Source organism: Larimichthys crocea, chromosome XIX, assembly GCF_000972845.2.
Source record: "Larimichthys crocea isolate SSNF chromosome XIX, L_crocea_2.0, whole genome shotgun sequence".
Lineage (NCBI taxonomy): Eukaryota > Metazoa > Chordata > Actinopteri > Sciaenidae > Larimichthys > Larimichthys crocea.
In genome coordinates this window covers 1837597-1854244 of record NC_040029.1, presented here as the reverse complement: position 1 = coordinate 1854244, position 16648 = coordinate 1837597, and the positions used below count along the sequence as shown (strand labels likewise).

General features: G+C 45.9%; 1 protein-coding gene across 3 annotated transcripts in view; it reads right to left on the bottom strand.

Moving 5' to 3' along the window:
- The window catches only part of LOC104926400 (beta-1,3-galactosyltransferase 1), a 93537-nt gene extending 77171 nt beyond the window's left edge, over positions 1-16366 (bottom strand). For all 3 annotated transcript variants that reach the window (XM_019257444.2, XM_019257443.2, XM_010740249.3), the window contains exon 1: positions 16181-16366. The gene's annotated coding sequence lies outside the window, so the exon portion shown is untranslated. The remainder of the gene's footprint in view (positions 1-16180) is intronic.
- Between the last annotated feature and the right edge of the window lie 282 nt (positions 16367-16648).

Genomic DNA, 16648 nt, shown 5'->3' with positions numbered 1-16648 from the left:
ATTCACTCATTGTCAGGAGCCTTGATATAAAGAGTGACGGCTGGGACAGCAAGTTTGTGAAGAAATGTTCATGTTGGAATATGTCTTTGTAGTTTCTCGCTGATGTTTCAGCCTCTGACTCTCTCCTTGAATACAGGCGCTATCTACAGCCGGAGTGACATTTTCAAACACGCCCCGGGGCTCGCGGGAGCGTCACGCAGCGACGACTGTTTCGTTGAACGTCAGCGTTGGCAATCTGTATTGATTAGAGTGAAAAAATAATCAAATAAAACAGAGTCAAATGTCATCCCGATGACATTAAAGCTCAATATCTGGTTAATCCCTTGAAAGATAACGCTGTCTTTACTAGCCCGGATGGAAACTGAAAGGCCAAGATGTCATCAGCAGAAGAATCGCTCATTAACAATGAAATGAAGAGCCACTTAATTAGCAAAGTAATGATATCCATGAGGGGAAATTATAATATCTGACTGCATCGTATGGGTTAATCTGCAGTAAAGCTAATAAAACCAATCTCTCTTACAGCAGCACAGCTTCAGCTGATATTTATTCATGCTGTGACGACTGTTGAACTCTATTGGGATGGATCTTCTTTGTTAGGGAGACATGCTTGCACCGGTTGCAGATGAAAGAGGAGGGGAGCGCCTGTCGCAAATTATTATCACGCCACTTTTCAGCAGCCTGTATTATTATGACGTAGGCCTATCATTTGCTGGAACACGAGCAACCTCTAGGTGCCAAAGTCTGAAGCCTGGCATCCGTCTTTGCTCCCCGAACACCTGTAACGCTGGCGTCTCTGTACGGTCCAATCCATCCCTTTTCATTTTTCTCCATTAATCTCCCGGCCTAGTAATTCAGTTTTCATTTGTTCCTCATCTTGCAGCCCGGTGAATGCCAAGCCCGTCGTAGCGAGACTCATGCCAGATGACTGCTTAGCTTTCTTTTTTTTTTTTTCCCCTCCCTCCCCTGCAGACGGGAAGCCGGGGGACAGATTAAGCTAACCGCAATTACAGGCGAACAGTGGAGGGGAGGATTCTCTTCGTTTGTTGTAGACCTCGGCTAACCCTGACCAGTATCTGTGCACCTGGCCTTGTCCCTCCTGGGCTCCTGTACTTCACTCAATTAGAGAAGATCCTTTATTGCACCTGTGCCTCCTGTTCGGCAGTCTGTACGTGGCCTTTCTTCTGCCTGAAGATGGCAAACATCCAACAGCATAGCAAAGACGAGCCTTTCATCATCGTCTCTTTTCCTCTGATATTTAAACCACAAACACTCGTCAAAAATAGAAACTTTGGGTGATTCTTCAGCCTGACACTTGCTGTCTCAGCCTCAGCTTTTTCTTTTAAAAGTGACATTTTTTCGATTTCCAACCTAAAAATAGTCCCTGTTGACTGCAGCAGTCAGTCAGTCCACGAGAGGCGGCCTTTTCTGCATTACAGAAGAAACATCACCGCCTGCTGAGGGTTCCGAAAAAAAAGCCTCCGCTGTGATTTAACCATTCTAAAAACGGCCGATCACGTCTAGTTGGCCTTGAGGAAGCGACTCCAGCCGACTCTTTATCATGGAAACACAAGCCCCCCGTGAAATTGAAGAAAACACAAACTACAGATAACGCAAGCCGAGCGCGTAAATTCTCTGCACGGCCTGCAGCAGAGAGCTCGGGGGGGATTTATGGACAGGGGAGATGACTTGCAGTTACACTATAGGGTGTTTAAGTCCTTTTGTGTCTGCCCGTAAAAAGAAAAGACACACACGCGATTTGTTTTGTGCTGAGTGTGTTTTTGTGGAGTCTTTTGTTGGGAGCCTGATTCCAGACGCAGGTATAACAAAGTAATAGAAAAGCTGGGTTAGCCCGCAAAAATGCTTACTGCAGAGTGGATAAACAAAACTCACTGATAATTTGATTTTCATATACGCCTTCCTATTTTATGACTGTACACACCCTGCATTGGGATTTCACACTGGTTGCTGACGGCACGGCATGGGTTAACACTCTTTAAACTCCGCAGCACATCATCTGTCTTGTTATCAAGCTTTGAAAGACAGCAGAGACACTTCCACAAGTGTTACCGTATGCCCATGGGCTATTCTAATGAGCAACAAAACAGCACAGTAAAGTGCACTCGGCTCTATAAAAATCGCAGGTGACAGTTAAATACTGAGCTAGACGGTGAGGTAAGAAAGCATAAACAAGGCACTTCGAACTAAAACAACAGAAAAGAATATTAAAGCTCAAAATAATAAAAGAGAAGTCAATAAAATGAACACGAGAGAGTAAAAGGGGGGGTCATAAAAAGACTTTTGCATAAAGTTTGATTTGTGGCGAGGCTTAAAGGAAAAGATAAACTGAACACATCCGAGGGGTTCTGCAGGGAGTTCCATCAGCGGGCGATCCCAAAGCGCAAAAAGCCATTTAGTACGAGGGATGGGATCTTTATCGAAGCTCCTAATCGGGTCTTTTTCATTACTCGATAATTGGTCTGGCGGCGGTGGATGAGAGTATGGACAGAGCAGATTAAAATATCACTTTCAGCATGTTTGGATGTTGAAGTTGCATCGATCGCTTTTATCGCACTTACAGTAACGAGCGCGGCGGTCGCCAAGTCGAGTAATCCTCCAGTTATCTTCACCTGGTTCATCTCGCTGTCAGCACTTTGCTCGCTACGCGTTAGTGTGTGTGTGTGTGTGTGGAGCTCAACCCAGACACACACACACACACACACAGCAGAGACTCCAGCATGAGAATAAATAATAGATAATAAATTAGACCAAAACGCTAAAAAAGAACCACTAATGTCAGGCCAATACTACAGTGTTTAATAATTTAGTGTTGAATACTGGATTTCAGTACTTATCCTTACTTAGTACTTAGTTACAAACTGCATTAACAATCACAGACAGCGCAGCGTGAGCTTCAGTGGACTTTAGATTAGATTTAGATGTACAGCTGGGTGTCATCTGCGTAACATCGAAATATTGTCGTCACAAATAATATGACCTACAGCATCTCGTAGATGAGAGGATTATTGGGCCTCTGTCTGCAGTATAGGTCATAAACCAGATGGAACATGGGAGATTATTTTACTTTGTTCTTATCATGCTGATGTTGGACATTATGTCATGACTGACAGCTTAGCCAAGCTAGTGACTGAATATATAGGCGGGACCTCGATACTGTGGCTCCACTACAGTGCAGACTCCAGTGAAAGATGGCAGTGTCCGTGTTTTGGCTTCACTTTTGTACGGAGGATGGAAGTCAGCCTGACAAACAAGTAGGAGGTAGTTGACCTGACCGACTATACGGACACAAGTAGTAAGATCTGAAGTCTGCTTTTTCTTTTTAGTCCAAGGCTTAGTTCTGGGGCATTGAAAGTCTAACACATTAACACAGAGTAGGAGATTATTCCTCCATTTCCAGCACGTTTCCTTGAAATTCTAATTTAGAAAAGTGTCTAAATGTGTTTCGGAGTCCAGACTGGGGAGAATATGAAGGCAGAACATGTTGGAGGAGCCCGTTTGGGATCAAATCAAGCAAGCACTGAGAGGATTTTGCATACGAGATCCAGATTTCATTAAACCACAGTTTGCTGGGTGTCATGGGGCTAACATTTAATTTGTCTAATTGTGAAAATTCATTTTCAACAGTGTGTGATAGTCATTATGAAGCAATTACATGAGTTACATAATTCACATTTGAAAGATTTCAAATCCAAAGTTTCCACATTTCTTTTCAGCATTTCAATGGAAAAGATTTTTACGATTTCATGAATCCAGACGCTGACAATTCCCTGCTACGTGCTAAAAATACTTAACATCTACTTTAATTGGATTCAGTCAGGGGACTAGTTACATGGTTCAGTGAAACACAACTAACCCAACAATCCCAGCCAATTCTGAACAAGCGCAGACGTGCTGAGCACGATCCCCCTGAATGATGCTGAAAAACATCGAGGACGGCACTGAAACCTGCTAAAACTTGACAACAAGTTAGGATCACCGGCAGGTCGAGGCTTCTGGGAGGCTGCTCGCTGTTAGCAAACACTGCCTGGCCTGTTATTATAGAGTCCTGGCTGCTCTCATCAGCATTCACTCTGGGGAGCACCTGCTGCTGAGGTGGATGCTCCACGAGTTATTGGATTGCTAATCTCTTCCTGGGAGGCCTTTTCAGCCGGGGCGGACAGATGAGGGTGGAAAAGGCAATAAGCCATCTACAGGGAGCAGCTGATGATAAACTTGAGTGAGACGGCGGCAGCAGGAGGAGGGTGGAGGCGGGGATGGAGGAGGAGGACTGGGGAACGCATGTCCATATGCACGGCTGGCTCGGGGAGGGATGGCTGTCTGGCTTTCTGGGACACGCCTGCCTCCTGATTTCCTTCCACAGCCACGGAGTTATTGCTTTTATTTGAGGACTGCTCCGGCTTTAGATCATAGCGCTCGATAATGCGAGGGAGGGGCCACCCACATCGCATGCTTCCCACAGGCTAAGCTCATCTCCAGCACCAATCGTCGTTCTTTTAATGGTGACGAATGCACAGGAAATGGCAGGCCCGCCGCCACGGATACGGTGATGGAAGGGAGCAATAACTTTACATCACGGCACCGGCCCACCATGTGCAGGCACTGCATTACCCAGAAAGCACAGTGTCACTGTGGAGACACTAAAATAAGTAATTACGGTCAAATCAAATGGATATGCTCACAGTTCTACATAATAACACAAACGGTGGAGCAGGCACAGAAAACGTTAGAGCTTATTTATCTTTGTCGGTGCCGCGTTCAAGTGTTTGTCATCATTTTTTAATACGGCCTTCGAGATGCCAAAGCACGCTGCCTGAGACAATAAACCCGGCTAAAAGGCCCCTTTGGACCGCGCCGTTCTGAGCAGATTAAAGTTAACAATCATAAGAAGAACGTGATGTAATCTGTGGTCGTCAATCACAAACGATGCTTCTAACGCAGCGAGGCGCTGATGGAAGATTTAGCTCTTTGGCACCCAAAGATAGACTCGCTCTGACTCACTCTCCTCCTCGCCCTTATTTTGGGTCTTTCTGTTCAGAGAAGAGCCAGAGCCGTGGCACGCAGCTTGTTTATTGTTGGGATACATTTTTAAACCATAAGAGGAACATATTTTACAACCACCACACAGTCATCACACAAGCTGACTCAAAACTGATGACCAACACCAACACGACATAGTGTCTCACTCGGACATACAGGGAACTGGCATGTTGTTTTGTAGAGTGCCATAAGAAGACCCAGGGGAGGTGGTTATTATGTATTTAAGCCACATGATGGCATAATAACAATGATAACGAAGTCCTCCACCACTTTGGTCCAGACTGAAATAGACATTCAGGGTTCCCAGAGGACACTTGACTTTTCCCTGAAATGTTCTACACATACTGATTCAACCCTTTAGCCTGAGTTATAATCACTTGGTGGCGCCTTAACTTTTCATGTAGCCGTGTCTAAACATCGTCACTGTGAGCTCGTTAACATGCTGATAATAGCTTGCTGCCGTCCTCCATCAGACCTTAACTTTCTCCGTCACACAAGAATAAAACTTCTACCGATAGGTGATGCACATGACGCAGCCGCTTCCGAGAGCCGTGAATGAGAGTAGAGCTGCCATGACGCGTTTCTGAAAATGTTTCAAAATAAAAGCCTTGTTAAGAAATTAAGTTGAGGCTTCTTATTTCTACTACATTACTGACTGTACTAGCTGGCTAGCGACCTTGCTAACGTAGCAAACACGAGCATAAGTGACATGTTGACACGGACCACGTTCAGACTAGAGAACTTAACCGGCAAACCTGGAAACTGACCGACCATTGTTGCCCTGCCTGAATGCAGCGTTGGTCTTGCTTCATCAACACACCTTGCCTATAGAGACACTGCTGTTACACTGCCATTATTTATGGCCTCTGGCAGGTCAAACCACAGTTTACAGCGGGGCTCGTTGACTGATGACTTTATTAAGTGACATTCAGAGGGCAGCCATAGTTGAAGCGTCTTTATTTAACATGATGGATTAAACAGAACAGAACAGCTAGAGAAGCGTCGCTCGCTGCCGTGAAACTCTGCTGTGTGTCCCATTTGGCATGCACGGCTTTGAACCTGCAGGACTGTTGTGGCATCTTTAGGCGTCACAGTGCATCGAACACATGTTAGAGGCTGCAGGGAGTCAAAGCTGCAATCCTACAAACCACAAAGCAGGACTATCATCCTCCGGTTCATTACACGTGGGCTGTTTAGATTCAATGTGAACGCTTATAGCGGCGGCTGATAGATGACACTGACAGGCTGTCTGGGTTTATCTCTGTGGGAAAACAGGTGACGTTGTGCGTTTGCTCTCCGTTACATGACGGGGCGGGAGTGACGCGGCAACAATTCCACGCCTGGGACCCATCAGTGATTACTCGGCTGGATTGAATGACTCTGCAGCTTCATTTTCCTCACAGGGGAGCCTTGCTGGAAAGGTCAGCAGGTGTCCGTAATCGAGCCGACGCTGCTTTTTCCCCTCAGGCGAGATGGATGATGACAGTGAGGAATGGATGAAGAACGATCTGAATATCAAGATCACCCGCCGAGCTGGGGAGCGGGTAAACATCCAATCTCATGTACACACGAGGAAGATGGAGTTATTTTGTGTTTCAACTCCACGGTACTGCAGCATCTCTGCTTGGATGCTTTCAGGTGCCGTGACGATCCTCATTACCACCACCAGCTCTCACGTTTTTTATCACACCTTTTTTTACACTGACACGAGCTGGAGCCCCTAGCAGCTCTCTGAAAGCCGTAACTTCACGTCAACACTGACATCATGTGACCTGTGTGTGATCATGTATGAAGCGATCCGACAGCAATCACCCAGCACTGCGAGTGAATAGCAGCCTCATTTTCTTCATAACCATTCACGGTGTTGTCCTTCAGTGGGATATTATCCATACGTTTCACATTTCAGGCATATGCCAACGTGTTTACTGACATTTAGATGCTGATAATGTAACGAGCTGCCCCCGCGTTGATGCCTTTAACAGGATAAACTGGAGTATGTAACTTCACAGAGCAGCTTGAGAAACCTCAATGTGTGTGCGTGTGTCTTTACATTTTGATATATCTTCATATTTTTTGACTGTTTTCTGAACGCTTTCTTACTTTTCGGCTCGTCCACTGGTCTGCGTTCAAACTTCCATTTAATCCATCCACATCCTGTAGCGGCTTATCCTCGTCAGGGTCATCGAGGAGCTGGAGTCTGTCCCAGATGATTTTGAGTGAGAGGCGGGGTACGCCAGCTTATCGCAGGGCACATGGAGACTAAATTCACACCTACGGGCAATTTAGTGTCACGAATAAACCTGTTACGGTCATGTCTTTGGACTGTGGGAGGAAACTACAAACTCCACACCGAACAGAACCCTCTTGCACCACTGTTTAATTAATTAAAATCTGTCGTCGGGAACATCCCAAAACTAGATATCAATTTAAACTCATTATACAAGATGAAAATGCACACGACAGGCTTCAACCAATTGACTCCAAATGTAAAAACTAACAAATACATCATTTCAGATTTGAGCCAGAGCAGCACTGAGAACTCCACAGGTCTATAAAACAAAGCCCCTGCAGAGAATGCTAAGTAAATGCATGTCTGCCATGTGGATACATTGCATATTAAGGGACACTCTTGTGTAAGTAAAACCCGCGGCTCCCGAGAGCTGATTAAATATGAAGAATCATCCAGAGAGTGTAATCAACCGCATCGTGAAAAATGCATGGGGCTCCACATATTAGAGAGGACGCAGGGCGCATGTCGGCGCGGCCCCTTCCATTATGTTCTCTGTGAAGTCGAGTCGATAAGGCAGACATTCCTGAAATAATCTGAGCAGATAAAAAGCTGGAGATTCGGCACAGTCATTTATTATTCCAACATCACAGCGTTCATGTTGCAGAGCACGTATGCGGTCCAAACTGGGCTAATGGAGCGCAGGGCTCTACATACATACAGCACAGGCTGAGAGTGGAAAAACAACAAGCAGCGCCCTGAACGGCTGAGAATAAACACGCTTCAAGAAATGATTATACCAAACAAACCTCCAATGTGTTTTGCCTCGATCCCCCCATGTCTTCTTGGGCGCTCAAGGGGAAGAAATGTTTTTTTTTCTACCCCTGTGCCACTATGAAAGCAGTCAGACAACAAATAAACTGCATCTGGTGCCATAAATAAAAATGAAATGTTGTGTGTGCACCCTTTTCAGATATACTCCCAATATTGTTTTTCATTTGTCAAAGTTTCAGCCACATGGGTCTCTGCTGTCTACGTGAACACCAGGGCTGCACATGATTTTCCACTTTGTGGGCACCAAAATACAATTTTTACAACTTCCCAGAGGTGGAGGCACTGAAACGTTTGCATTTTTGTTAAATGTTAAATGACTGATCATCTCAATTGTTGCCACCCTATTGCACCTCTTCGTTCCACACACAGTTGCCATGCGAGGATTTTATTGGTAGCGGCTGAACTGGTGCGGAGACTGCACTTTAACAGTCTTAAGGGGCTGGCACAGGAGCATCGGTGTGCTGAAGTCTCCTTCCAGTATCATCCCTGCAGATTACCTTGGTGTTACTTGACCTTTTGACATTTCCTCAAAGCTTGTTCACGGGGAAGAAAAGAAAGAAATGGGAAAAAACCTTTTTCAGTACACAATACAAACATTCCAGGAAGACTGGAGCACTGTATGAGCTCTGAGGGCTCCAGGAATGGAAAGAACAGACTAATATATTGTACTTTAACCTTACAGCCTGCTGTAAACATGAACAATGGACAGACTCTGCTGGGCGCATAAACCTCCACCAAGGCTGAACATTTCACAGTGTTTCACCCTGCGAGCACCTTTAAGATGTCACTCTAGATTATTGAATATTTTCATAGCCATAGCTAAATAACAACAAGTCCCTTATAAAGTCTGTCGTAGATACGGCGCCTCTCTGTGAAACACATGGCGGGTGTTTTATTTTGGAAATTGCTGGGATTCCCTATTCCGTTTCTTTTTCTGACTTCTGGCCAGTTGGAGCTGCTCTGTGCGGATTGATGTGGGTTGTTTGCGGTGTCCGTCAAAAATTGGAGCCGCCATGTATTCTCAGCGGAGGACGCTTCTGGATTTGAGTCTGGGTTTGAAACATTGACAAGAACGGACGCAATTAGCTCTTGTGGCCACAGCGAACACAAAACGCATCACATGCGTGCCCGGTGGAATTTAGCCTTTTGACTTTGGGCGAGTAGATTTCTGACCCGCTTGCCTGAAGTGAAATGTTGAGCCCTGACATGACCGACCGCTTTAACTCAAAAGGTTCCCCAAAGTCGACCAAGCGGCCGCCAAATGCTGCTGGTGTCGCGCTGTGTTCGGTGACCCGCAGCAGTGCCACAACCATTTCACCTCCAGGTAACCTGAAGTGCATCCTGCATACGGAGAAAATCTGAGATTTATGGAGCTGACATTTGCTGAATGACAAAAGTAGAACTAATATTATTTCCACCGTGCTGTAGCACAGCCTCGCTGTGAAGAGCAAATTCAGCAAAAGGAAAAGAGAGTCAGCGCAGGGTTAATGAATGTCACAGAGCGGAGACTAAATCTGTTCAGCGTAATAAAATCTGTCATTTAGGTATGATGCAGAGTGAAATAAAAGCAAACACACGACCTCTGAATCTTCAGGTCTGATGAACAGCTTTGTGTTTGCTGCCTGGCTCAGAATCTAACTCTCCAGGCAGTCCTAATAAAGAAAATTAAACTCAGTCTAAACTTTTTGACCGTCTAACTTTCCTTTTTGCACTCATAAATATTGAGAGCTGAAGAACTAATGTGTGCAGAGGCAGCGGATCCCTGAAGCAGTCGGAGTGGAATATTGACTTCGCTTCTATGACGTGAAGCCCTGCTTTGTGTTATTAGCACAAAAAGAAATCAGAAATGAACGCGTGGACTCGACCAGGATTCCTCCGTTTGTGCACCTGCGGTAACCCGAGGCTTCGTTTCATCGAGAGCGGATCATGATCGACCTCTCTGGACTCTTTGATAGAAACATCTGTCCAGAAGATGGGCTCTGAAAGTTCATAATGTAGGCCTGTCGTTCAGCCGAGAGTGGAGCCAGTTAACAAGACCAACTGGGATGAGCTCGCTCTGCATTAAATCTGCCTGCCCTCAAAATCAATTTGGCAGACACCGTTTTGAGAGGCAAATGTCAAATTTACATACGGGCCTCGGAGGATGGAGACACCTCTACGTGCATCAGGTGTAAACACACCTGAGATAATTAGTCCTGCATCTAGTTAGTGCAAGATTAATGATCCTGCGTGTGCTGCTTTCTGGTACAGGGGTGCGTTCTCTATAATTAGGTATAGGATTCAACGCGCCACTATTAAAATAGGCTGGCTGGGTCCACTGAAGACTGTGCGCTGATTGAAATCAACCATGCATGCGGCGTGATATTAATATCACCTACATAATTACGCCAAACACGGCGCAAATTGTTATACGGCCTCAAAAATGAGATGGAATATCTCTTGTGTGGCGACTGAGGGCTGAGCTGTGTGCGCTGTATTTAATTAATTTAGCCGAAGAACTAAAAACAGCATGACTCTGACCCCCCCACACACACACACACAACCATGCTGCATATAAATATCAGTATGGAACCATAACATAAAGAGGATTAGAGGGAGGAGGGGGGGTCACACACATACAAACACACATAAAATAAAAATTAGAATGTGTTTTCCAGGCACTGGCATCTGCCGTCTGAATGCTTCTGTCCAAAAATGTCTTCCCATTGAGAGAAACAGCCTTCCTGTTGGAGCATGGATCATTTCGAAGTGGTTTCATAACCCAAATGTGCCCCGAACATAATCGTCTGCATAAACTTTCATTTCACTACCTCAAAATTAGAGTGACAAGGTGTCCATGCGGCAGCAGAGATAAGGCAAAAACATGCCCCGACACTATTTTTTCTTCCTCGTATTATGTCCATAAATTCAGCTTCCGCAGGCCCAAACCTCTCTGTCGCCCCGCCATTTGACCACTCCAGTGAAAACCCAATCATCTACATGACCGAAGGGGAGGAACTGGGAGGCGCGAGGAGTCGCAGCGGCCAGCTTGGCAACCCAATTAAAAAAACCAAAGGGCGAGGAGGCTCGGCTCTGGACTCATCGCGTGCCAAAGGTGGTGGCGGAGGGGGCTCGGCGGGCTTTGCAGCAGAGCCTCGCGCGTGGAAAGAAAGGGAAGGAGGGCCTGTTGCACAGAGGCATCGCCGGGCTGAGCTAGCCACGATGGAAGTAACTCATTCACTCCGAGGACAGTTTGTTGTCTTCAGTCAAACAATAGAAGACATCTGCCTGCTGAGGATTTGGCATAATAACTGCTTATCACTCTGTCATTCCTTATCGACTGTCGTTTCTGTAAACAGAAGCAGGAAAACAGACGTCAACATGTTATTTGGTTTCTTCTTGGCTATTCTATCACTTCAGCTGTGGCATGTGTCAAATCCAGTAAATACACCAACAAACAACCAATCTGTTGACCGTTTTATTCAAGTGTCATGTTGCTCAAAAGGACTGGTGGCTAACAATCAGTATGATGGCAGTATGCTGTTGTTGTTGGATTACAATCTGTCTGTGCTGACGGAGTTGTGTGCAGATCCGGGGACACGTGTGGTTAAGCTCCAGCCAACGAGATTATCAAATGATCCTCTAAAGTTTGGACGCCAGTCAGAGACACGATCACGACGCGCTGGCTAAGCCCGGCGGATGAAACCTCCCCGCCGCGTTGCCTTCGAAGGCCTTCTCTGCAGAGACGCAGGCTGAAAGAGAGAAGGGGCGAGATGTGGAGGCCCGGCGTGGAGGAGCGGGTCAGAGTACATCAGCGTGAAGCGAGTGAACGTCCTCAGAGAAAGAGAAGGATCAGAGAGGAATCCTGCAGCCGCAGAAACTCCAGACCTGATGAAAGATGACAGCACTGGAAGTTACAGCCTCCTCCTCCTATCAGTGATTACAGTGTGGCCAGACGGTCGTAAAATCTAATGTATTGTAAATTATGAGTTGTTGCACAGAAACCATTAATTTTGCATGAAAACGGGAAACTGGGCAGTGCTCTCCTCCTCGTGTTGAGATTAAATTGAACAATTTGGGTCATTAATTATTCAGAAAGAGGGGCAGAGCGAAGAGCAATAAACCAGATTCTCTCTTTTTTTTGTTGCCCCGCCACAAGAAGAGGTCAGGGTCAACAATTCCAACGTCCCCCGGAGAGACTTCCGACAGCAGAGTGTTTAAGTGAGAGGGACAGTATGTGCATCTGTTTACACAGGAGAAGTGGCTGCTGTTTAAACTGCTCTTATTGTCTACAAATCAAAAGACAGACCTGTTATTGTGGCTTATTATAAAAGATATGACAGAGTCACAGCTCATCTTGTGTCTATATAAACAGAATAATGCATTTCCTTTATGTGAAGGAGAAAAACATCTCACGTACTCCACACTGCTCGATAAAAAGCCTCTTATGGTAATAATGACGTTGTTGTGATACGTGACAGACGACCCCTGATGCAGCTGTTACGAGCTCGACACTAAAGCCAACATCAACGTGAGTTTAAGACTGACGGGACGAGTCCCACAGGTCTCAGCTCGGAGCTTTTAACGGCGATCAACCACAAAAACACTCCACACTCTGCTGCAAATCCCGCGTTGAATCTAAATCCTTGCGTAATATTCAAGGCGGGGTTTTTGGTGAGTGTGTGTGTGCGGTGACCCGCCACCATGTAACTTATTAGCCCTATTATTATTATCAGGAATAAACTCTGAATCTAAGCATGCTGTACATGCATGCTGCACACATCCCCCTAGTTCATTTATATTAGTAAGCAGCTGTAAACACCATTAACATGCTCTGTGTGTGTGTGACATGTCATAACCATTTATAAGTGTTCATGATTTAACTGTTTACAGAGCACAGACTCCTTCATAGATCAACACCTGTATTCGCTCTGCTCTCCACCTGCACTGATCGATGGATTTAACTTGAAAACGTGCAAAATTTGGAGCGCGCCCCCAGACTCCCCTCGGGCGTCCAGGGTCCACCCACCACGGTGTCACCAAACCCTGAGGGACAGCCGCATGAATCATTCAGTATTTACCCAGCAGTCTTCGCGCTCTGCACCCGAACGCTGTTAATATTCCTGTTTGCAATCTACAGTCTGACATGGAAACACTGTTGCTATGTATTTACATTTATATCCTTTCTCCACATACGTGCAGTCAGAGTACACACACCGTGACAAGTTAACTAACATGTCTGTCACAACTTTGAAGCTGATCATTAAAACCTCCATTTAATGACTCCAAGTACAAAAGCAGTCAACAGTCGCTCAGGCTGTGGTGTCACAGGCTTCAGAGAGCTCATTAAGTGACCGTTGTTGTTTCTACATCTGCCAGATTAAACATTAACTCCTCAAATCCGCCGCCGCCTTCTGAAACTTTCACTCACTGCAAACTGTTGAACTGTTAATTATCCAAGTTAGAAAGACAAAGCTGGAAAATTGTATAATAAGCGTCATGAAAGTGCCTCGATGTCACACGCTGAACACAAAGCAGAGTCGGTGTGGACTCGTTCGTCTTGGTGACGGCGGTGCAGCAGTAAATATATTCCTGACATGCTGCTTACGTGTTACTCACAGCAGAGATTACAATTCACACCGGGTGCATCGAGTCAGACGGTGCTGAGGACTGAAGGTATTGAAGAAGTCGTCCTGTTACGGTCAGTGCAAAGAGCATTTTCATTTCCCTCTGTGATTTCTTTAACCTGATGATGTCACATACGACATCTCGCCTGCCAACTCGTCCGAACATGGACATTTGGGCGAATCTCTGATTGCGGCCGTGCCCTCTTACTCAGCGGAGAAATTGATATCTCCTCCTCGGTGTGACGGCTGAATGGCGAGGCCAAAAGATCTCCGGTGGCTGAAAGAAACTCGAGCTAAAAACTGGACGTAAAAACTCAAGCAGCACGTTCCCCCGCGAGGACGCCCGAAACAACACCTGACACATTCTCCCTTTAAATCGTGTTGACAAGAAGCGCGGCGGGGGAAAACGCGGGCGCGCCGAAAACGCGGACGAGTTAATGAGCTGGTTTGTAACACACTTTTTTCTATTGCAATCTTTACAAACGCCATTCATCACTGTCACATACGGTTTATCTCAGCGCCACACAATCGAATTCCAATCACTTCCAGGACAAAAATATGATGTAATTAACAGAGCGCGGTCATGCGTGAGGGCGTCCTGGAGATTCATTTCACCGCCTTATGGAAAAAGAAAAAAAAAAAACAATTTCCCGTCTGGCCGCCACGTGAAGAAGAGCATCAAACCCGGTCGTGGAACGTTTTTTAAAAACATCAATTCTGTGTGTCACATTAGCCCGGGCGGGATGCCTTCACACAGAAACCCCCCGCGCCAAGGTTAAATGAGTTAAAACCGTCTTATTAGATGCACACCCAGGGGCTCGCTTCCTCTCACAGGATATCAATAAGATGTAGTTCACAGCACGGGAGGCGTAAACAGCCTATTTAAAGACGTTTAATGCTCATTTACTCCGACAACAACAACAAAGAGGGGGAATATCTCAGAATTTCGGGAGCGTACAGGTGTCATAAGGGAGGAAATTCAGCGTCGTAGCAGGAACTTATTAACCCACAATCATTTTTAAAAAAGGACTAACAGCTGTGGCAGGATGAGGAGCGTATTAGCTGGCCTTAATTCTGGGAATAGCACTTAAATCTGAACATTTGTTGGGGCTCCGGTGACAGAAACTGACTTCTATCGAGATCCAGCCTTATCAAACAAGGCAAACGAGGCTTCGCGGACACGTTACAGAGGAAAACCAAAATGGAAATTGTAGTGGAGCTGGAATCAGTTAACATCTCAAAATACACAAGCGGCTCCATCTGCTCCGAGTCACCAAACTGGACCTCCAGACCTCAAAGCTGTCATCAGGAATCATCCACGTGTCTCAGGCACCCCCCACCCCTACACACACACACCAATTTTTGATATGTCAGTGCCTAATTGAGATTAAACCGCTGTGTTTCATGTCACAGGAGATGAATGAAGGGACTGTGGGACATTTCTGAAATTAAATGTAACACACACACACACACACCTTTACAATATGAGTATCTGGTCTCCGGCCAGCACACAGGCTTAAATGAGAGAATTTGGCAAGGGGGCTTAAGCTCGTATTAACGACCCAGGCGGCGTTGTAAAGGTTTTTGAAAAAGCCACAAAAAGAGAAAAGAGAGAGAGAGAGAGAGAGAGAGAGAGGTGGCTTCTGTGGCGTTGTGGAGAAGTATTGATGGGACCACTTTCAAAGAGGGGGGGGCGGTATAGGCTAATTCCAAAAAAAAGAGGATCAAGTCTGAGATCATTCGCGTCTCAAAAGAAACTGTCAGAATAAATCTGTGCCATGGATTTTTCGCAGGCTTAGGCTGTGAATTGTTGTTATGACCCCTTGACAATACAGTAAAAATCCCATTGAGCAGCTCAGCCACAGAGGGTTACATCCCCCTGCTGTAGGTTTTTACTGCCCCTTTCACTCGCTCTGAGTAGTGAGGGGGGGCAGTGTAAAGTGATAAAACACAGCATGCTGACACTCAGCCCTTTATGCAATGGAGACAAGAGGGCTGATGGCTTTCACTAGTCCGTGTTAAGTGACGTGGATTAGCAGCAGGGCTTGATATGAGGCTATAAAGAGCACAGCATTATGAAACAGACAATGCTCTCATCTACTTCTGTGGATTTATCCAGTCTCTTCACACACACACACACACACACACATAAGGCGGACACAACTTCTTATTTCAGTGACGGCATTTTAAAAAGCTTCACTCGCATCCGCAAAGACAAACTCAACAGCTCCAAAAAAAAATAAAAATAGCAAGTTTAAAAAAATAAATAATAAAAAACGCTATTCAACACACTATTTAACTGTCACCGCCCGGGTAAAACTGCGCGTTTTGATAACGAACCTGTCACTTCCAAACGCACCCCTTAACGTCCTGTGGCGGGAGAAGCGAACAATTAGTGCACGCGCACACACACACACACAAACACGATATTTATTTATTTTTTGGTGACACATACCGGTTTTGTTCTCCGTGTCCGTGTCCGTGTCCGTGTCGTTTACAACTTGTCCCCCCCACGGACGCCGAGCTCCGTCCGTTCCACGCCGCGCGGATTCCTCTTCTGCTCAACCGTCTGCTGCTCGCGCCGCACGCTCGTGGAGAGAGAGAGGTGCTGAGGAGGGGAGGAGGGGGCGTGGCATGAAGGGGTGAAGGTGACAGCCGGCGGAGGAGAGCAGGCTGTCCAATCAGAGGCCACCTGACGGAGGGAAGGGATGCAGCCAATCAAAGGGGAGCATCTAAGCGAGGAGGACGATGCTGCTTTGTTTAAGGCAGTGGTTCTTAACCTTGTTGGAGGTACCGAACCCCACCAGTTTTATATGCTCATTCACCGAACCCTTCTTTAGTAAAAAAATAAAATATGATTTTTTTTACTGGTGCACAAAATGAACCGTGCATTAACATCACCTTGTTCAAATAACAAAACCAA